Genomic DNA, 23274 nt, shown 5'->3' with positions numbered 1-23274 from the left:
TGTGTGTGTGTGTGTGTGTGTGTGTGTGTATATATATATATATATATATATATATATATAATGGTTGATTGATATTTATTCATTTCTTATGCTTTATTTATTGTTGGTGGTTGCAAACATTAACTTTTCCATTTTACTCTTTCTATACTTGGAAAAGTGGTTTGGGTTTGGTAGAAGTGAATATCAAGAACTCAAGACTTTAAACCTTATTTAATAGAATCACTTAGGAATAAGTGGATTCTACTTGGCATAAATTGGTTGTTCTTAATCGCAACTCTTTTATATTTGGGAAAATCATAAAGAGAAAATACTACCCAACCATTGGAAAATATTGGGTAGTCATTGTCACACCTCCTTTTTTCCTACACCCTCGGAAGGGTATAAGGGAGTTATTTTCAACTTAAAGTGACAATCGAAACGGGATTATTTATATTAAGAAATTCAGAGTCGCCACTTGGGATAATTTATGGTGTCCCAAGTCACCGGTTCAAATCCCGAATCGAGGAAAAGATTGACTCTGTTTTACAGTCCGCGAACACAGAAATCTGGGTTAGGAATTCTGTTAACCCGGGAGAAGGTATTAGGCATTCCCGAGTTCCGTAGTTCTAGCACGGTCGCTCAACTGTTATTATTGGCTCAATTATCCGAGTTTAAACACTTTGAACCTATGTGCATTTTAACTTTAAACCACTTTTAATTATTTTAAGGAAGATTTCAACGTCGTCTAAAACACGTCTTTGGACCGCGCCACATGAAATGCACCTGCAGTCCAAAACACATTTTATTCAACGTTGTGGAGATTTGGATTGGGTCACATGAAATGCACACCCGAGTTTAAGGAAGGTAAATTATTAAAATAATGCGCCTAAAGCAACTATGCGTTTTTAACTTTGCGAGGGCCATGGAAAATTTGCTAAATGGCGCCTCGAATTCTAAGGATTTAAAAGAATAAATTAAATGAGGGCCACACATTTGAGATTTTATTTGGCGCGGCACACCTCCATTCCAATTTTAAAAGGGAATTCAAACTAAATTTCGGAGGACCACAAACTATTTGTGTTATCTAATATGGCTCACCTCCCAACTTTACTATTTAAAAACCCAATTGACTAATCACAGATTGCTTGAAGAGATTGAAAGTTATTTCAAGCTAAAGTTCAAATTAAGCTAATGATCATTAAAGTCCACAAGAAAGCCAGCAGCCACCGTTTAATGGTAGAAGGAAATCAAACAGGCTATAGGCCCAAAGACCGATTTCCGTACGTAGGAATGGGCTTAGGACACAGCTGGGCTGGTCCGTGAAATCCATCTAGAGAATCTGCCAGTTGAAAAGGGGAAGCTAGGCACGAATGGGCTGGTGCTGGCGACCCAATTCAAAATTACAACATTAACATTTAAAGCAAGCTATATCCTTATGAGCAACTTTGATGTTTGAACCCACGCAAATAAATTTAAAATGCAAACGCAATAAGGCCTGAACATCAAGCAACATATTATGCTAAAGTAGATCCCCTAATACCATAACAAGCCTTACACAAACATTCATCACTTAATATCAAAAGAATTCGAGGATCACAATTCATGCTGGATCCTGACCCAACACACTCGAACAAAATCATATGATTCAAGCTTTAGAGGAAAACCATGCGAGGAACCAGGCTAACTTTGAGAAATTCTCCAAAGACAAACAAACAAATTCGACTCCCATTTGATATTCCATTATTTCCACAAGGCTCAATACACTCCGGAAAGCAGAACTAATGAGAAATTATGAACTTTATTAATCCAGATTCTAAGCTATACAGATGCAGATTTAAACATGATCATTGGCTTAAACCAAGTTCAGTAAGCTTATGATTTGGGGTTGACATGCGTTTAAGCCTATAGCTATGAAATCACAAACCAAAAACCAAACAGTTTTAACTAGCTAAACTACAAATCACAGTCCATAACTATTACATATTTTACCCAGTCTAAAACATGAATCTCTAATACTCAAACAAAGTCTAGATCTAAAAACCAACTGTATATCATGAAATGGAATCTCCACAATAGGCTAAACTAAACATGAACAATACAGGGCAGAATTACGCAGTAATCATAACAGAAACTAATGTGTTTTCATTTAATTCTGATTCATGTTCACAGATCTCTACACACATTCAATCAGGCTTCAATTCCATGATAGTTTCAAAGGAATACCTGAAAATTACAAAGGAAAAGAAGTGAAGGATCAACAATAAAACAGTAGCAGAGTACAGCCTTAGATTAAATCAGTCGAACAATGAAATCAGCCGAGAAAGAACCTATGGAACAGTGTCCACCCAACAAAACTTAAACCAAAACTCTTTCCAAGACCCAAATTCAATCCATTTCAAATCCCAGAATGAGAAGCTATGATTTTTCAGAAGCTTTTCTTCAACAAAATGAAAGCAGAAGACTAAAAATGAGCAGAGTTTGAGTAGTTTTTCAGAATTCTCAAGAAATCTCAGCCGTCTTTGTTTTTTTCTCAGAATTTTATCCCTTCAGTTCTGCCAAGTAAAGGTGCCTTTATAGGCAAGGTTCTAGGGAAGCAGAAAAACTTCAGTTTTTGCCCATTAAACCTTTTCCAATTTTTATTTTTTCTACTTAATCCCTGAAATTTTGACTTGTTTGCCAAGTAAGCCTGTTTTTCAGCTTCCAGGAAGCTTCCTCAGTCTGTTACTGATAGATTCCCTAGATCAATTACCCAAATTACCCTTTTAGAACCCTGTTATTACCCCCTCCAACCACATACGGGTCAAATTTGACCCAGTAGTTTGGCGCAACCCTGGGCTCGAAACCCATTCGAATAAATCCCACTTGGGCCTTCTGATTTCTCAATTCGCATTCATAATAGACTAATCAACATTTCTTAAAAGACCCAAAAATTGCTGAAATGAAACTTAAAACAGGAGGAAAAGATAAATCGGCTATTTGACTAAACTAAGTTGTCCCTAAATTAATCAATCAAACAAGAAAGAAAAAAATGCAAGAAGAGTGACCATTTCATGAAGATGTGAGGGGAGGAGACAGAATAGCACATGCAACTAAGCTAAGTCAAAGAAAAAGAGAAATGATGCAATAACAGAGAAATAGAAAAACCGGATCAATACCTAAAACTGGCCGGAAGCAAACTTGAAAAACCTTGAAGGACTCTTCGATTTCTTGACCGGAATAGACCCTAACCGTGTGTTTTCATGAAAAAACACACGAATAACGTCTATTACGATCTTAAATCTTCAAACGGGCCCGTTGATTTGGACTTTGGGATTTAGGGTTCGTCCTTTTGATCTAAAATTCGAGGAGATTCAAGGGGATTTGAAACAAACAGAGAGGGGATTTCAGATGAGGGGAGTGAGGTGGTTATAGGGTGTAATTTTGGGAGGGATTGGAGATGGCGCTGCCACCAGAGGACGGTGGGAAAAGGTGGCGGCTATTAGGGTTTATGTTTGGTCTCTGATGTGAGATGATGAGAGAGACAAAAGACGGGGGGGGGGGGGGTAGGGGGTACGAAGTTCGGACAATCTTATATCAAACGACCCCCAACTTCCCAACCGTTAGATCAAGTAACCTCGACGACCCAGATCACTCAGCTAACTAAACGGGGTTATTTGGTTTAGTGGGGAAGACTGGAACCGGGTAAGTGGGATTGGGCCGGTTCTGGGCGGGTATTAGAACGGGTATGGGGGGGAAACGTTTGGGCTTGGCAAATTAGCCCAAGACAGCCTTTTCTTATTTCCTTCTTTTGTTTTCTTTTCTTTTTAATTCCTTTTTCTCCAAAATTCTTTTCTTTTCTTCTTCTTTTTCCAGAAATTAAAATTAAAAATAGACCTAAATTATTCCTAGTCAAATTATCCTATAAATTCAAATGATTAACAATAAAACCACAATTAATAAAAAAATAAATCTAAAGAAAAACTACCAAATTTCAACATTAAAATTAAAAGGTGCAAAATAAACTATTTTTGTGATTTTCCTTTTTATAAAACAGCTTAATTACTGATTAATTCTTAAAAATGCAAAGTCAAATACTAAATGAAAATGCAACGTATTTTTGTATTTTTCATTAATTAAACAAAATTAACATGCACTGACAATATGCAAATAATACCAGAAAAATGCCACAAAAATCCACAAAATTGCAAACAATGGAAAAATTATTTTGTTTTGAATTTATGGGAGTAATTCATATAGGGCAAAAATCACGTGCTCACAGTCATTTAAAAACCATTTGCATATCAAAGGACCTTCCATTAGAAATATATCATATTAACACCGATAGCATTATATTTCGTTGATGGGGACACAACCTTGGTTTCCTTAATCAAATTAATCACATTCTCACAACAAAATAATTATCTTGTTAAAACACAATTATATCATTCTCTTGTTAAGCTAAAGGAGTAGAATTACGACTTAAGTCAAGTTTCACACTACTCAAGTAACCTTTTCACACCTATTCCCTGTGGAATTCGACCCCAACCTTGTTGGATTATTATATTTGACACCGACCGCCTTACACTATTTATTTAAAGTGTAATTTGAGCGTATCAGACTCCCAGTTTCCCTCCTCGACTGGTTGGACCCTCCACTGGACCTTTACCGCGGAAATCCTCTTAGATCTCAACTGGCGATCCTGCCTAGCAACAGTGGCAACTGGCTCCTCCTCCTAACCCAAGCTCTCATCTAGCTGAATAGTGCTGAAGTCTAACACATGTGACGAGTCGGCGTGATACCTCTGGAGCATAGACACGTGAAAAACTAGATGAACCCCTGATAGGCTGGGAGGTAGAGCAAACTCATAAGCAACCTCCTCAACTCGCCTCAATATCTCAAATGGGCACCTGAGGCTCAACTTTCCCATCTCCCAAATCTCATAATAGCCTTCATCGGCGAGACTTTCAAGAGAACCTTCTCGCCTACCATAAATGATACATCACGCGCCTTCTGATCCGCGTAACTCTTCTGTCTGGACTGTGATGTGTGTTGATACCCAATTTTCCCCCATAATATTTTCAGAACTATGCCTTGGTATCAATTAGTATTTTTCACACAATTTCTGCATTTTAAAATATTTTAATTAATTTATCCGAGTATTTTATTTATAAAACAATCACTGATTGCATCACAAATAGTTTTATAATAATTTTTTGTGGCTTAATTTTGTCATTCGCATTTGTACTAAGTTTCAGTTATTGCACAAATAGCCATTTTTGTATTTTTAGGTTGCAATTGTAATTACTTTGCAACTATAGACCACGCACGCATTATTATATTATTTTATCGGAAAATAGACTTTTATATTTTTAAAATATTAAGTAATTATTTTAAAACATTTCCAGGTATGAAAATCATTTTTATAATTTATTAACTATTTTTTAAAATTATTTTAACGATTAAATATTTATTTAACAAATAGCCCCTATTTGGACCCAGCCAATTAGACATCCCAATTTTTAATCCCACATTAGCCCAAAATCTACCTAGGCCCAAGTCCCATCTGACCCTAACCCAATTGAGCCTACCCGACCCAATACCCCGGCCTATCCCGGTTGTTGATCATTTTGATCAACGGTCCAGATCTCCCCTTACCTTAATTAAACTCATATACCCCCCTTCTAACCTAATCATTTCCTACCCTTCCCTGCCGTCATCTGTTCCCTCCTTTCTCAATTGCTCTCTACCTAAACCCTAATCTTCAGGCGCCGTCACTCATCTACTGCCCTTCTATGGTGGTTCTTCACCACCTCAGACCTCTAATTGCCTCCTGCTTGCTATGGTGTCTCCATTTCCTGGATCCTTGAGGAGATCCTCAAGGGACCTAGGCGGTCTGTTTACACCTTGGGTTTTCTTGCTGGTTTCCGGCTATTTGGTTCGACCTTGAGTAACATCTTTCTCATTTTTTGTCTTGAATCCATAAGTCTAGGCTCGTCTCTGTTGCCTTTCTAAAAATCCTAATTTTTTATCCATTGATCTTCTCAGATCTGTCCAGATCTGAGACAAAGCGAACTTACTTCACTTGTTTTTTATGAAAATCTTCTGGTTTTACGAGTGGATTTCCATTTTCTTAAACTAGGGTTTCCTGAAAACCCTTTTTCTTCAAAATGTTTTACTGACTTTAAGTATGTAATCTTCTATTTGCATGTGTTTTGACTGATTTCATAGAATTTGCTTCAACCCTCACTAGTTTATGTTGAAACCCCAATTTTCTTCGACATTTCGTTTGGATTCTGAGTCTTTCCATGTTACTGGTTACATTGTTTGTTCTGTGCTTTGACTTTCATGATTTCCCCCTTTAGTCTAACTCAATGTCTTGTGATTTTACCCTAGTTCATCTCTATTAGGGTTTCTGATTCGATTTCTCGGCTAATTTCTATTTGTTTATGAAATTCTATTTTAGCCTATTTGTCTATTTGTGGAAAACCTATATTTTCTCCCTTAAATTAGTACTGTTTGAACTTCTGACTCACCGATTGGCTCTCGTAAAATTATGTACTGATTCTTGGTTATTTCCTTTATTTACGACCTTAATTAGTTTTCTTACCTTATTTGAACCTAGTGTGATACTTGCTAATTCTTACTAATTGTTTCCTTAATTGAACTGCTGTTTATTCACCCCTAATTGCCTACTCTGTACCTAAGTCTTACTTGATTTCTTTCCTTAAATCTTTACCGTTGATTGATTACCCCTTGATTAAGGGGAGAATTTACTGATTTTACGTGTGTGATTGATTCTGTGAATTTCCCTAATTGCTACATAATTGATTCTTTACCTTATTCTGTTTAACTCTTGATTACTATATATGTTCTCCCCTACCCTCACTTCTGGACACGAACATTAGTTCACCACTACTCTTACACTCTAAAAAGCTCTCTATTCTTCCTGCTACTTGTGATCTTCATTAGTCTTGCCGACTGTAAGCCAAGGCTAGAAATTGCACAACACCTGTCTTACATCTTGTGTTCTCTTTCCCTAACTGGTATGCCTCTGATAAAATTTTAGAATCTAAACCCTATGTGTTTCATTACTGCCTTAGTTCATCAGTCATGAGTTAATTTTCTGCTCCTGTTTACTGTTTATCCAGTGTGCCCAATGTTGCCTTGTTCAATATATGATTAGCATGTCTCAACTTTACTTGCCTGTCTACTCTTTTTCTAGCATGCCTAATGTTGCCTTGTTCAATATGTGATTAGCATGTCTACATTATGAATGCTTGTGTGGTGTTTTGCCTAGTCTGTTCATTTAAGTCCTTTCCTACTCTGCTTTGCTAAGTCATCTAGTCTCTCAAGGCAACTCTAGTTGTGTGTTTGAGGTTTGTGTGTTCTCAACATCTTTGCTCCATGTCTCAATCACCTACCCTTGTAACTAACTTAGTAATTCTGTATATCTGTTTGCTTCTGTGTTCCACTATACACTAAGGTGTGTTCTATGTATCCCCAACCCCTCTCTCCTTGTGTGGAACCTGCTTGCCAAGTGTTTCTGAATATGGTTGTTCTGTGATTTGTGTTTTGATTTCAAAGTATTTTCATACTTTTCTCAAGCTGTTTTACTACATAACTAGTACTGGTTTTCAGAAAATCTTTTCACCCCTAAGAGTCCTCTCTATACTGTTTACCAAAACATTTTCAAATCATGTCAAGCACTCTCACTTATCCTTAGATTATTAAGTCCTGCCCCTCTGGTATGTGTACTGCTTAGAGATCCTTGAGATCTCACTGAACTCTGGCTTATCACGGCTGGCTCTTCCACACTGCACATAAATTAGTCTTTATTTGAGAAAGGTCTGGGTGTGAGCACTGCCCGGGATCCTTGAGGTCCTTAGGGAACTCTGACACACCTGGACATAATTGGCTATGAAATACTTGGCATTTGAGACTACTGAAGGCCTGGAACACCAAGATTTGCTTTGGGCCTACTTCAGGCTCCCTATAGCTTAATTTATGTTTTATTTATTTAATTTTTCCATCATTGGGCTGTAATAATTAATTGTAAATAGATATTGGGGTGACTAGTGAAATGGGAGGGTAGCTGCATGGTACGGTGGGTAAAACGGGGTAGAAAACATGCTATAGGCTTTATGTTCTGCAAATCTGTATTAGAATTCATGTTCTAGGACGGTTTGTTCATTTGCATTTAAACCATGATGATCTTGTGCATTAGATACCCTGATTTTAGGACCTTCACGTTTATGGCTTCAGCATACTACATGCCACATATCACTATTCCATGCTTTAATTTTGCACAAGTCTTGTCACTTAGAGATCCTGCTCCTAGGCTAACAACCTTTCTTAATAAAGCTGGCATTTCTGTATGCATTAGATACCATGTCTTTTAGGAACCCTATTTGCATTTCGTTTGACATGTCTATTTCGATTGAAATAAGTAACAGGCTATGAAAAGGCCTAAACAGCCTCACACATAGGCATCATGTCTCTAAATACAAGTTGATATAAAATAACTATTATAACCTGTATCGCCTAGATCAGCATGCTTATAGGTTAAAGGATTTCAACTATTCAAACAGTTCCTGTAATTGTGATTGCATACAGTCCCACACCTAGGCAAGCCTTAGGTAATCAGTCTCTCTCTATATATATAAACTGGAAACTGCGTTTGATTATGTTAAACTATTTAAGATTAACAGGTTATAAAACCAGTAGGCAAACTGGTTAGGATTCTGCCATCTTCCTTATGCATATCCTGAATCTGTAACATTCATCTAGATATCATGTTCTTAGGATTTCTGAACTTCTTTAAAATCTGTGTTTCAGACGTGCTATTTGTTTGCCTCTATACATGCGGAGGTAAATATGAGCCTTCTAACTGTTTGTCCCTATTTGCTTGTCCTACATGTTATTTGCTTGTCGCCTAGATTTTCACCTTTTAAAAACCTTAGGTTGTCTAGAACTGTCCAGATTTAGAGGTCCTAAATTTCTTCAGGACCTTAAGGAAGAGACGGGTAGCAGCACGCTTAGAGGTTGTTAATTAAACTCGCTTATAACCACTAAGAGGAGGGTAATGGGTAGTAAAAGGATATGATGACTTGTGCGCTAATGTCACGTGTAGCCCCTCTCATTGAGGAGTGATTACCGGGCATTGCATGGGTATGATCCTGTAGGCCAACCAACTTAGAACTTCCCTTTCCCAATTCCTATATGTATTTGAATTATCTAAACCTCTTTTTTCCTTTACATATACATGTATAAGTTGTCCAAACCTCTTTTACCTTCATTATCTGAACTTCCTTGATCATATATGCATTTAGACGGGGAAAGCTACTTTATTTGCAAATACTTGCTTACTTGTTAATTGACTAATTCATATTGTTTAAGTTTGGCCGGGACCCACCGTTGTGGACCGCGAGGGGTGCCTAACACCTTCCCCTCAAGGTTATTTTGAGCCCTTACCCTAATCTCTAGTAGTACAAACTAGTTACATGAGTTAATTACTCTAGGTGCCCTAACGCACCATAATCCGATAGGTAGCGACTCTTCAAATACCCAATTCCCAAATGGAAACAAGTTGTTCCCCCATGAATGTCGAAACCCAGACTTCCCCGCAAAGGGAAAAAAGGGGGCGCGACAATGTGCGAAGTCATTCTTGAATCAACTTTACGTTTTCCAAGACATCCTTTACCAAATCAGTACCATATAACTTAGCCTCGCCGGGCTCAAACCACCCGATGGGAGACCGACATCGCCGATCATATAAAGCCTCAAAAGGAGCCCTCGATGCTGGACTGATAACTGTTGTTGTAAGCAAACTCGGACAAAGGAAAGAACTGATCCCACTGTCCCCCAAAGTCAACCACATATGCTCTGAGCATGTCCTCCAAGATATGAACTATCCGCTCTGACTGCCCGTTGGTCAGTGGATGAAACGCAGTGCTGAGCTCCACACGGGTCCATAACTCACTCTATATGGCTCTCCAGAAATGCAAAGTGAACTGAGGGCCTCTATCTGATATGATGAAGATAGGCACACCGTGCAACCGAACTATCTCCCGAATATAAATATGGGCCAACCTCATTGGTCAAGCTGTCAACAATGACCCAAACTGTATCGAACTTCCGCAAGGTCCGCGGCAACCCAACTACGAAGTCCATAGTAATGCGCTCGAATTTCCACTCTGGCATAGTCATCTGCTGGAGTAAGCCACCTTGCCTCTGGTGCTCATACTTAACCTGCTGGCAATTTAGGCACCTAGCTACATACCTGCTGGCAATTTAGGCAATAGCTACATACTCCACAATGTCATTCTTCATCCGCCGCCACCAATAATGTTGTCTCAAGTCTCGATACATCTTCGTAGCACCTGGATGAATAAATACCGAGAACTGTGCGCCTCCTCGAGAATCCTCTCCCTCAAGCCATCGACATCAGGAACACATAAACGACTCTGGAGTTGCAGGACACCATCCTCGCTAATAGAAACCTCCTTGGCACCACCATGTAGTACCGTCTCTATGAGAACTGCCAAGTGCGAATCATCAAACTGTCGAGCCTTGATCTGCTCCATAGTGAAGACTGGGCAACAAGACATGGGACTGAAATATCCAACCTCACAAGTCTGTTAGCCAAGGATTGAATGTCCAAAGCTAGTGGCCTCTCTTCTGCTGAAATAAATAACAAGCTACCCATACTCTCTGCCTTCCTGCTCAAGGAATCCACAACTACAGTTGCCTTGATCGGGTGATTAAGAATAATGATGTCATAGTCCTTCAGTAACTCATGCCATCTGCGCTGCCTCAAATTGAGATCCCTTTGCTTGAACCAGTGCTGCAAACTGTAGTGATCAGTGTACACCTCAGAAGGCACCCCATATAGTAATGCCTCCAGATCTTAAGAGCATGAACAATCGCGGCCAACTCCAAAAGTGCACAGGATAGTTCTTCTCACGGGGCTTCAAATGGCGTGAAGCATATGCAATACTCGCCCCTCCTGCATCAATAGGCAACCCAGGCCAATGCGTGAAGCATCGCAATACACAGTATACATCCCCGAACCAGAAGGAAACACTAGAACTGGTGCTGTAGTCAAGGTCGTCTTGAGCTTCTGAAAGCTTGCCTCACTATCATCGGTCCAGCATAACTGAGCACCCTTCTGGGTCAATCTAGTCAATGTTGCTGTAATGGATGAGAAACCCTCCATGAACTGGCAATAATAACCTGCCAACTCCAAGAAACTCCCGATCTCTGTCGCCGAAGTAGGATGAGGCCAACTGTGAATTGCCTCAATCTTCTTGGGATCCACCTTAATACCCTCGCCTGATACAACATGCCCCAAGAATGCTACAGAATCTAACCAAAACTCACATTTGGAGAACTTAGCATACAACTTCTGTTCCCGGAAAGTCTGGAGCACTATCTAGTACGAAAAGCAGTCTTCGGAACATCTGAGTCCCGAATCTTCAACCGATGATACCCTGACCTCAAGTTGATCTTAGAGAACACCCTAGCACCCTGGAACTAGTCAAACAAATCATCAATACACGGCAATGGGTACTTGTTCTTGATGGTAACTTTGTTCAACTGGAGGTAATCAATGCACATCCACATAGTTCCATCTTTCTTCTTCACAAACAACACTGGTGCACCCCAAGGTGATACACTTAGCCTGACGAACCCTTTTGCTAGCAAATCCTCAAGCTGTTCCTTCAACTCCTTCAATTCTTTCAGAGCCATATGATACGTTTGAATAGATATAGGTTGAGTGCCTGGAGCCAAGTCACTATAGAAATTATATCACGAACTGGTGGCATGCCTGGAAGGTCAGAAGGAAACACATCGACGAACTCCCGGACTATTGGCACTGAATCAATCGTTAGAGACTCTGCGGTAGTATCCCGAACATAGGCTAGATAAGCCAAACAATGTTTCTCAACCATATGTCGAGCCTTCAGAAAAGAGATAACCCGACTAGATGTACTGACAGACGAACCTTTCCACTCCAATCTTGGCCACTTTGGCATTGCTAAGGTAACAGTCTTGGCATGGCAATCAAGGATGGCGTGATATAGGGATAACCAGTCCATGCCCAGGATGACCTCAAAGTCGGTCCTATCAAGTAACAGAAGGTCTGCTCTAGTCTCGCAACCATAGAATGTGACCACACATGACTGATAGATTCGATTCACAACCATAGAATCGCCCACAAGAGTAGACACATAAATAGAAGTACCCAAGGACTCACGAGGAATATCCAGGAAATGAGCAAACAGAGATGATACATATGAATAGGTAGATCCCCTGGATCAAATAACACCGAAGCATCCCTACCGCAGACAGAAATAATACCTGTGATCACAGCATCTGAGGCCACCACATCTGGTCTGGACGGAAAGGCATAGAATCTAGCTGGAGCGCCGGCTGGCTGGCCTCCACCTAGCTAAACAATAGCTGGCTGACCTCCCCCTGCCTGGCCTCCACCTCTAGGATAGCCCCTACCCGCCTATCCCCCATCTCTGGGCGGTCGGACGACTAGTGCTGCAATCATGGGCTGATGACCCTGGTGTACTGCCTTGCCCCGAAGTCTGGGACAGGTTCTCTTCATATGACCCGTATCTCCACAGTCATAACAACCTCTCGGTAACATAGGCTGCTGCCCCAAAGTCTGACCCTGATGGCCTGAATACCCACTAAAAGAACCATGAATAACTGGTGGGCGGTATGAACTCATTGGCATTGAACTGAAATAGGCACCGGAAGAACCCTGATGAGCTGGTGGGGGATAAGAACTCTCTGGTATAGCACTAAAATAGGGCCGCGCCGGAGCACCCCGAGGAGGTGGTGGTGATGGATATGTAGGCCTGCTAGGTTGACCCCTCCCAAATTGACCTCTGCCCTTGGCTGGGGCACCTCTAAATTCTCCAGAGAATCGGGTCCTCTTGTCCTGTCATCTACTCTCTACCCCTCTGGAGGTAGCCCTCAATCCTCCGAGAAATAATAGGGTGCAACTATGCAACAAATATCTGCACTCTCTCTGCGTTGGTAGGAAGTATCATAAGTGCATGGCGAGACCACTCAGAGAATCTCGCCTCATAATCGGCCACTAACATCTGACCCTACTCGAGGTGCTCGAACTGACCTCGCAACTCTTCCCTCTGAGAGGGTAGAATATACCTATCCAAGAAGAGCTGTGTAAAATGGTCCCAAGTCATGGGAGGAGAACCCGTTGGTCTGCCAAGAAGATAACTGCCACCATTTATGGGCCCTGCCCTCCAGCTGGAAAGTAGTGAAATCCACCTCACGGGACTCCAATATCCTCATGTTGTGTAGTCTGTCCCTGCACGATAAATGAAGTCCTGGGGATACTCTTGCCGCTCGCCCCCGAAGACAGGAGGGTGTAGCCTAGTCCACCTGTCCAATAGATTCTGCGGATCGCCGTCCACAGCTGGTCTAGGCTCAGGTGCAACCGCTGCAACTGGATGGGCTTCGTTCACGGGTAGTGTACCCGGAGTCTGATATACTACAGCTGCGTGCCTAGGAGCCTGAGCAGTAAGGGTCTATGCTCCCCCTCCCGCCTGGGATGTGGCTGGGTCTGCTGGAAATAAACCAGCCTCAGTCATGGTATCCATGAACCGTAGCATACGGCCCATGCTCTCCTGAAAACCCGGTGTTGACATGAAATCTACCGGGGCTGGCTCTGCGATGCGCACCTCGCCCTGCTCCTCAATGATGGGATCCTCCACTAGGTCTATTGGTGGTGCTACTGGGGAAGCTCTGGGACATCCTCGTCCCCTACCTCGGGCCGGTGCACTCCCCCGGCCTTTGCCTCGGCCTCTAGCAATGGGGGAACAGCTCCTCCTGGGTCTAGAACGTCCGCCGTACGCGTCCTCACCATCTGTGAGAGAATGAGAGAAAGGAACATAGTATACCATCAACTGCACGATAGGAGATGAATAATGAGTAGTTTCCTAACACCCTATAGCCTCTCGAAGATAAGTACGGAAGTCTCCGCACCGATCCGCAAGACTCAACTAGGTCTGCCCATAACTTGTGAGACCTACATGAACCTAGGGCTCTGATACCATGTTGTCACGACCCAATTTCCATTACAAGCCGTGATGGCGCCCACCACCATTGTTAGGAAGACAACACTGATCAAACTAATAGTTTCCCGTTTAAATAAATTACTAAGTGGATATTACTTTCTCATCTATTAAAAAGATTTTAAAATCTACAAATGGATCACAATTAAGCGGAAGCAAATGAGTACCAATCGTAATCATCTAAACAAATCAGAAATCATAAGTCTACTGGTGTGTGTGCCAAGACCTGGTGTCACAAGTATGTGGGCAATCTAGTAGAATATACAAAAGAATGCTAACCTACTGTCTGAAAGGAAATAGATAGAAAAATAAAACATAAAAGAGACTCCAGCTGCTACAGAACGGCTGGGAAGGAAGCTCACCATGAAGTCTTGAGATGGGGATCAAATCTGCGCACCAGACTGGTAACCAGATGCACCTGCCTCAGATCCTGTACAATTAAGTACAGAAGTGTAGCGTGAGTACATAAATTATATGTACCCAGTAAGTATCTAGTCTTACCTCAAAGAAGTAGTGACGAGGGGTCGACCCCGACACTTACTAAGGCCAACAATATAATCATATGAAGTTCTAATTAAGCATGATATGTAGAGATAACAACAAAACTCAAAATAGGAAATAACTGAACAATGCTTCACCACATTTAAGAACTTAAATTACTTCCCTCAATTAAAACAAATGATCTCTCAAACATTGAAGCTATACCAATTATAAAAAGGGGCTTTCAGTTCTATTATCACACACAAAACACCGCCGAGGATGTTCGTCCCGATCCAACATAAATGTAAATTGTGCACTGCCGAGGGTCGAACGGCGCGAACCATAGATACATCTATTAACCTGCCGAGGTGATCGGCCCGCTCCCATGAGAGTAATAGAAGGAATTACCCCGCTCGCGGATCATACTTGCAACGCGGTTAAATATAAATTTATCAATAAATCATAGCACTTTCTTGATTCTTTTCGAAATAAAAATTCAACTTGAAGCTTTTAAATATTTAAAAATCCTCAAGTTAGTTCCATTTGATACAATAAACAAATATAATCAAGTAACAATGTCCACAAGCATGGTGTAAACCTAAAGTATGACGACCTGGCCAGTCGTCTCATGAATTAACACTCTGTTCCCCCATTTCTTCTTGTTTATGCTTCGTTATCCGTGTTTTGTGGTATCGGGTTGGTTGGATCGAGTCCGGAATAATTTTTGGTAAGGTTTGAGACACTTAGTCTCTTTTAAGGAAGCTTAAAGTTGGAAAAGTCAGTCGGATGTTGACTTATGTGTTAGAGGGCTCGGATATGAGTTCCTATGGTTCGGTAAGCTTCGGGAGGTGATTTGTGGCTTAGGAGCGTGATCGGAATGGGTTTTGGAGGTCCGGAGTAGATTTAGGCTTGAATTGGCGAAGTTGATATTTTGGCGATTTCGAGTTGATAGACGAGATTTTGATCTAGGGGTCGGAATTGAATTCCGAGAGTTGCAGTAGCTTCGTTATGTCATTTGGGATGTGTGTGTAAAATTTCAGCTCATTTGGATGTAGTTTGGTTGGTTTTTGATCAAAAGCGTATTTCCAAAGATTTTAGAAACTTAGGCTTGAATTCGATGTGATTTGGTAGATTTGATGTTGTTTGAGGTGTTTTGATGATTGCAAAGAGTTTGAATAAGGTATTGGGTTATGTTCGTGCTTTCGGTTGAGGTCCCGGGGGCCTCGGGATAATTTCGGGTGGCTAACGGGGAGATTTGGTAATTTGTTGCAGCAGCTGATACTGCTGCTTCTGGTATTTTCGCACCTGCGGTTTGCAGCAGCTGATACTGCTGCTTCTGGTATTTTCGCACCTGCGGTTTTGGGGACCGCAGGTGCGGTGTTGCACGTGCGGAAAGGGAAGCCGCAGATGCGGTTTGGAGAAGTAGAGTCAAGAACCGCAGATGCCGTATGGGGACCGCACCTGCGGAGTCGCAGATGCGACCAGTTGACCGCAGATGCGGTATGTGGCCGTTAAGTGAGTTCCGCAGAAGCGGAGGAGTTGACTACATATGCGGTTCTGCAGAAGCGGGTTTTGGACTGCTGATGCGGAAAGGCCTGGGCAGACCATATATGTTATTTCATGTCGCGATTTTGGGTTATTTCACCATTGTTGCCTTCGACCTTGGAGCTTTTTGGGCGATTCTGAAGAGAGAAATCAAGAGACTTTGTTAAGGTAAGGAATTTTGGACCTAAAACTAAATTCTATGGTTGTATTTCATGAATTTAGGGCTGTAATTAAAGGACAAAAATGGAGGATTAGGGCTTGAGTTTAAGAGGCCTTTAAATGGGGATTTGAGGGGTCATTTGGACTCCGATTTTAGTATTTTTGATATGTATGAACTCGTGGGGAGACGAGGAATCTATTGATGTGAAAATTTCTGTGTTCCAAGAAGTGGGACCGGGGCTCGAGTTTTGCTAATTTCGGAATTTGTGCCCTTTATTGATTGTTTTCGCTTGGGCTTTGTTCCCTTGGCATATTTTGACGTCCTCGTTCTGATTTTGGATAGAATCAACGCGCGTGGAGGCCGATTCGAAGGGCAAAGGCGTCGGGAGCTAGAGATGTAGTCGGTTCGAGGTGAGTAATGATTGTAAATGATGTTTTAAGGGTTTGAACCCCGGATTGCACATCGTAGTGCTATATTGAGGTGAGGCACATGCTTAATGACGAGCGTGGGGTCGTGCACTATTGGGGATTGAGGCTTGGTCCGTCCTGATTGATGATTTTACCGCGTATTTGATTGAAATCTATTTGCTATCATCATTATTTGGGCTGAATGCCATATTTGGGCTCCGTGCCAATTATTTAAACCCTTTGGGCATTGTTTTTGATGTTTCCTCACTGTTTCGACTTTATACTTGAACTCAGTCATGTTATTTCCACTGTCTTCAAAACTCATCCATGTTTACTCTGTTTTAATACTCAAATGATATTTAAATGATGTTTTGGGCTGAAAAATACTGTTTTACTGTTGCCTGAGAGACTTATGTGATTTTTGATTGAGTAAGGCCGAGGGCCTGTGTTGTGAGGATATCTTTTGGGTCGGGCTGCACGCTGCAGCGCTGATACATATCTTTTGGATCGGGCTGCACGCCGCAGCGGTGATACACTGATTTGATTATGAGGCCGAGGGCCTAAGATTGTACGCCACGAGGTGGCTTGATATTGATATGAGGTCGAGGACCTGTTTATGATGCCACGAGATGGCTTGATATTGCACTTGGGCCGTAAGGGGCCCCTCCAGGAGTCTGCACACCCCCAGTGAGCGCGGGTACCCAGTGTGATGTGAGATATAGCCCGAGGGGCTGGTATTGTTCTATGTGATTGCCCGAGGGGCTGGTACTGTTCTGAGATATTGCCCGAGGGGGGAACCTTATGTGTTTATCTTTCTTATTTGCCTGTCATTTACCTGTTTAATTGTGTATTTGAGCCCGAGGGGCGGATTTCTGTGCTAATCTGGACTAGTGGTTCTGCATTCATTTGCGTAACTGTTGAAAAAGTCTTTTTCAAAGAAGTTTAAACTGAGCTAAGATGTTTTAAGGATTTTACAGCTTCATTGTTTTCTTACTGGTTTTCGAACAGCTTCTATACAGCATGTTGATGCACTTTTCGTGATTTCTTACCACTCAGTCTTTATTTATGATTATTACTCACTGAGTTGGCATTACTCATTTTACTCCCTGCACCTTGTGTGCTGATTCAGGTATTTTCTGAGCTTGGTGGCAATTGTCATTGGAGTTAGCAAGGTAGCTGCCTGGCGATCGCGGCTCTTGTTTCTCCCTCTTTATTCCTCCTTATGTATTATTGAAATCTTTCGACCATTTCGGTCATGATTGATTAGACGATTGTAGTAGATGCTCATGACTAGTGATGCCCCGGTTTGGGCTGTGCTTGGGATGTATTTCCGAATTGTTATGATATTATCCGCTGTTTAGCATTATTAAATCATATTTTAGCCTGTTGTATTGCTGTTTAGCTGTTTAACTTCGAATTGGAAATGTGTCGGCTGGCCTTATCTTTACGAGAGGCGCCATCACGACCGGGTCTGGGTTTAGGGTCGTGATATAAAGCTACCCAGACATAAACAGAAATAGTAGCTACGTACGAACTCTCGTCACCTCGTGCATATGTAGCCCCCCACAAATAACAACACATATTAATTAAGTTCACCTAAGGGGTGTCAGACCCCTTTTCTACCCCAAAAGATATATATGATGTGGATTGTGGGTGGGTTAAAGAGTTTTTTCAATTAAAGTGACAAACTTGAATAGGGATTATTTTGTTTACAGAGTTGCCACTTGGAATTGATTTTTTGGGTGTTCCAAGTCACCTTTTTATTTGAATCCCTAGTCAAAGGAAGGTTTGACTCTATTATTATTGGTCCGCGAAAATAAAGTTCAGGTAAGGAATTCTGTTGACCGGGGAGAAGGTGTAAGACATTCCACGAGTCCCGTGGTTCTAGCACGGTCGCTTTATTGACATAAACTTGGCTTTAATTAATTTTGAACAAATTTATATTTATATGCTTTTTATATTTTTACCTAGCCGCTTTTATATCTGGATTATTAGAAAAATTAAAGAAATTTTTTGAATAATAAGATGTCATAACCACACTACGCAAGCGAATGCGTGATCGGGATGAAATTTATTAATTTTATCATAACAGCGCTACGCAAGCGAATCTGCAGTTATGACAAGGATTATTAGTACATTATTAATTTTGAAAACAAATTTACTACACTTAAAAATTACTAAAATATTAAGTATCGCGCTACGCAAGCGAAACCGTAATTTTAGAAAAAGAATTATTTAAATTAGAAATTAATTAAAGCTAGCAGAAATATTATGAGATTATTGAATTAAAATATTAAGAGTTCATATCACGCTACGCGAGCAAGTACGTGAATGAAAAAGTTAAAGCGCACCTACAAGTTGCCTTGCGTTTAAATTAATTAATAAGGAGTTAAGCTGTAAAGTTATTTTAATAAAAGTAAAAACTAATTTCTTTTTTATTATATATATAAAGAGATATGGAACCATTAGTGATGGGCCAGCTCACTTATATTGAAAATGCCGGTCTGTTTTGGTTGTCATGGGCATTGAGTCCAATTAAAGTAATCACTTGGGCTGGCCCCTTTAGAAGTTACATGGCCAGTTTGGGCCAAAGGTTAGTTATTAACTTTGGGCCTAGCTTTTTATATTTTCTGTCCAACTTACTATTAACTATCGATAAACTATTATTATATTTGTAGGGACCAATATTTTATCCTTTCATCACCTAACTACTATTTTATGCTCATAAAAATAAATTCACACCAAAATACTTATAAACCAATAATTACAAGAAATAACACACTAATAAAAAATTTGTAAATGAACATCACAGATTGTTGAACATTGGCTAACAAATCTCAAACAAACTAAACTCAATAAGCTACTAAAAGGAAAAACTTATAAAATTAAAAGAAATCATATTTCCTTTTTATGAAACATGCATTAGCCTAAAATACGCGATAATCTTCCGGCCTCAAATATACATTGCAACGGACAAGAAAAAGACAACGAGCTATGAGCCAAAATATTTTAAAACATGGTGTCAACCACAATTAAACAAAAAGTTCAACATTCATTACACATGCTTACATACAAAATCCTACACAAAACAAGATATTTAAAGCTCAAAAAGAAGCTGAATAACACTTAAATATGCTTCATTTCTATTCGTTCTTGACTCAAAATTATAGTAGCACTTTGAGAGAATTACCTGGATAGCAAAAAGAAAATGTCAGCAGGGAAGAACTAAATTTCAGCAACAAAAATAGCAGAAAACAGCAGCAAAATCGGCTTTAAACATCCCGAAAACCTTAGAGAAGAAACCCAGAATCAACTCTAAAAGACTTATTCTTTTTTAAAAGAGTTTCACTCTAAGAAGCACTCATAAAGCTACAATTTCAGCTTACTTTCTTTAAGTTCAGCTGCTGATTTTTACTCCTAAAATTGTGTTTTTTAGTGTGTAAAAATATCTAGCAAATGTGTGATAGAGTGTGTGTAAAGTGAGGAAAGGGCTGCCCTTAAGTAGGCAAAGAAAGCCATTTTTGGGCAGATTTTGGTTCGCCAAAAGTCTGTCCAAAAGGACTAACTTTTGTGTGCTAAACACTGTTCAAAGGCTGTCCAAAAGGTGAAAGGACAGCCTGAAACTGCTATAGCAGAAACAAGGACAACAAATGTCATTTCAGCTACCCTACTAGTAAAAAGTAAGCTACTAGTACCCTATTTCATCATTTACCTTTTACCCTTCACAAACTAATAAACTAACAAACCAATTCAAACCAATGTAAAAACAGAAAATTCAGCATTTCAAAACTTCAAAAACTAATGCTAAAATAATTAATAAGAGGCAAAAAAAAATCTGAAAAAATAATAAAACAAATCAACCATGAAAAAAGAATAGTATTTTTTACCATTTTAAATTTCAAGTGGCCGAAAAATGGTGGCATGCCAAACGAGGGCGTTCGGGGAGGTCGCCGGAATTTGGCCGGACTTTTGGTTGCCGGATTTTTGGTGTAGAATTGACATCAATAGGTAGGTCTTGAGGAGCTCTATCCGTTGATGTAGGTATTGTGGGGGTGTTAGTGGCCGGAACTTCAAGAATTTGGGGAAAAAATTTGCTGCTTAAGTTTTCTAGATCTAAAATTCAAGGAGTTTGAGGGTTTTGTTAAGGATTTGGTTTGGAGATATGTAAAGAGGAGACTGTGGAGATTGTATGATGCGATTTTGGGGTGATTTGGTGGTGGTCGGCCGCCGGTGGGCGATTTCCGGCGGCGGTGGAGAGGCGGCGGTTATGGAGAAAGAAAGAGTGAAGGGAGAGGAAGGAGAAAAGAATTATGGGGGAAATGAGGCAAAATTTCAGCATTTCTAAGTCTTAAATACCTAGTTGGGAGATTGATTGTGGACCATTGGATGAGGGAAGGTGAATAGATGAGATTTAATCTTGATTCACTTAATGAAACGACGTAGTTTTGAGGCAAAACTACGTAGTTTCGGACCCTTTCAGTGACAGCCCCTTATCTTGCACTCTTGCCACTTTTTTCTTTCAAATTTGGCCAAAATTCTTCCTTAATCCTACTTATTAAAAAAAATTTACACAAATAAATAATTAATTAAATAACTTATTCAAATGATCAATTTACCAGATTGATTCACCAATTGAAAAGTTAGTCGATTCCTAAAATGCACAAATGAAGGAAGAACTATTTTTGGTATTTTCATGATAGGATATATGCAATGAAAGACACAAAATTTGAGAAAAATACTTAATCTAACAAAACACTAATAACTTTAGGAGGGTGTTAAAATAGTGCAAAAATTAGGTGTTTACAGCAACCCTCTTTGCTCGAGAACATGAAGAGTTTTCGTGCAAAGAAAAGTGAATTGCCATAGCTATATTTGCTCACATATCACTCCAATGGAAGCAATTTTTTGAAAAAGGTGACCGAACCTGCTTTCGAGGTTGCCTACATATCCTTGGCTATAAAGGAATCAGGTCAGTGTAGTTCTGAAAAATTTGGTAGCTGGGACTACCAACCACTGGAGTGAATACTGTTGCTGTTGTTGTTGTTGTTTTTGTTGTTAATGTTACTTACTGCTTACATCAAAAGGAAGAGAGAGATAGAGAACTATATATGTCTGCAAACTAAGAGTTACAAAATTCTTTCTATGTGTCTTCTGGAGTCAAATCTTGATTCTTGACTTTCTTGTTTGTGTTGACCTTAGTTTGGATCTTGATGCTCTTTGAAGAAAAGATTATGACTCAATCTCAGTGCCTGCTTTCCTGATCCGAAATTGAGATGATGAATCTTCAGAAGATGGGTTATTGACAGATTGTCAAAGTTAACTCCAACTAAACTGTGATCGAAAGACTTCTTTCTTCTGATGATAACTGAAACGGCAAGCCTTTGATCGTCACAACCTGTGCTCTATGGAAGGGCCTGCAAAGCCATCAAAGACGAACAAAACGAACAAAATTTTCTGCCCCAGTGTGGCACTGAGAAAATTTTGTGAGTTATTGGGTAAAGCTGCAGATCAGCTTATTTTATTTGAAAGATGCAAAAATGATACAGAAGTCTCCGAATCGAATGTGCTTCTCTTAGGAGTAGAACGGATAAGACATAGACTTGGAGGTGCATCTCCCATGGGTAGCACTGGAATGACTACAAAATTGAAGGACTCGAACTATGAATTGCGTCTCCTAGGATTAATGATTCATATTAGGGAGTGCATCTTTTATTAGCATGAGCAGGGTTGACTCGAGCTAAGAAGTGCGTCTCCTACGAGTGAGGTGGAAAGACTCGGACTAGGAAGTGCGTCTCCTACGAGTGAGGTTGAAGGACTTGGATTAGAAAGTGCATCTCCTACGAATAAAGGTATAGATTAGGAAGTGCATCTCCTACTGGAATGACTCAAGCCAGGAAGTGCATCTCCTACGAGTGGGGTTGAAGGACTTGGACTAGGAAGTGTGTCTCCTATGAGTGAGGTTGAGGGACTTGTACTAGGAAGTGCATCTCCTAGGATTGATGGTTCATACTAGGAAGTGTGTCTCCTATTGGAATGGCTCAAACTAGGGAGTGCGTCTCCTACGAATGAGGTTGAAAGGTTTGGACTAGGAAGTGCGTCTCCTAGGATTGGTGGTTCAGATTAGGAAGTGCGTCTCCTAATGAAAAGATTCAAACTAGGAAGTGCGTCTCCTACGAGTGAGTTGAAGGGCTTGGACTAGAAAGTGCGTCTCCTAGGATTGATGGTTCAGATTAGGAAGTTCGTCTCCTAATGGAATGACTAAAACTAGGAAGTGTGTCTCCTACGAGTGAGGTTTAAGGGCTTCGACTAGGAAACGCGTCTCTTAGGATTGGTGGTTCAGATTAGAAAGTGCGTCTCCTTTGCAAGACTTGTACTAGGAAGTGTGTCTCCTAAGATTGGTGGTTTAGATTAGGAAGTGCGTCTCCTAATGGAATGACTCAAACTAGGAAGTGTGTCTCCTACGAGTGAGGTTTAAGGGCTTCGACTAGGAAACGCGTCTCTTAGGATTGGTGGTTCAAATTAGGAAGTGCGTCTCCTATGAATGAGGTTGCAAGACTTGTACTAGGAAGTGCGTCTCCTAAGATTTGGTGGTTTAGATTAGGAAGTGCGT

General features: G+C 40.5%; 1 long non-coding RNA gene across 1 annotated transcript; it reads right to left on the bottom strand.

Moving 5' to 3' along the window:
• Nucleotides 1-19657: 19657 nt before the first annotated feature.
• On the bottom strand, nt 19658-20981 carry LOC109216719. The gene is made up of 2 exons (XR_002066541.1): nt 20552-20981; nt 19658-19854 (listed from the first exon to the last, which is right to left on the bottom strand). It is a non-coding gene; the product is annotated as an uncharacterized LOC109216719 (long non-coding RNA).
• Between the last annotated feature and the right edge of the window lie 2293 nt (nt 20982-23274).

This window comes from Nicotiana attenuata, unplaced genomic scaffold, assembly GCF_001879085.1.
Source record: "Nicotiana attenuata strain UT unplaced genomic scaffold, NIATTr2, whole genome shotgun sequence".
NCBI classification, from domain to species: domain Eukaryota; kingdom Viridiplantae; phylum Streptophyta; class Magnoliopsida; order Solanales; family Solanaceae; genus Nicotiana; species Nicotiana attenuata.
The sequence above is the reverse complement of the archived record's forward strand: the minus strand, read 5'-3'. Positions and strand labels throughout refer to the sequence as shown.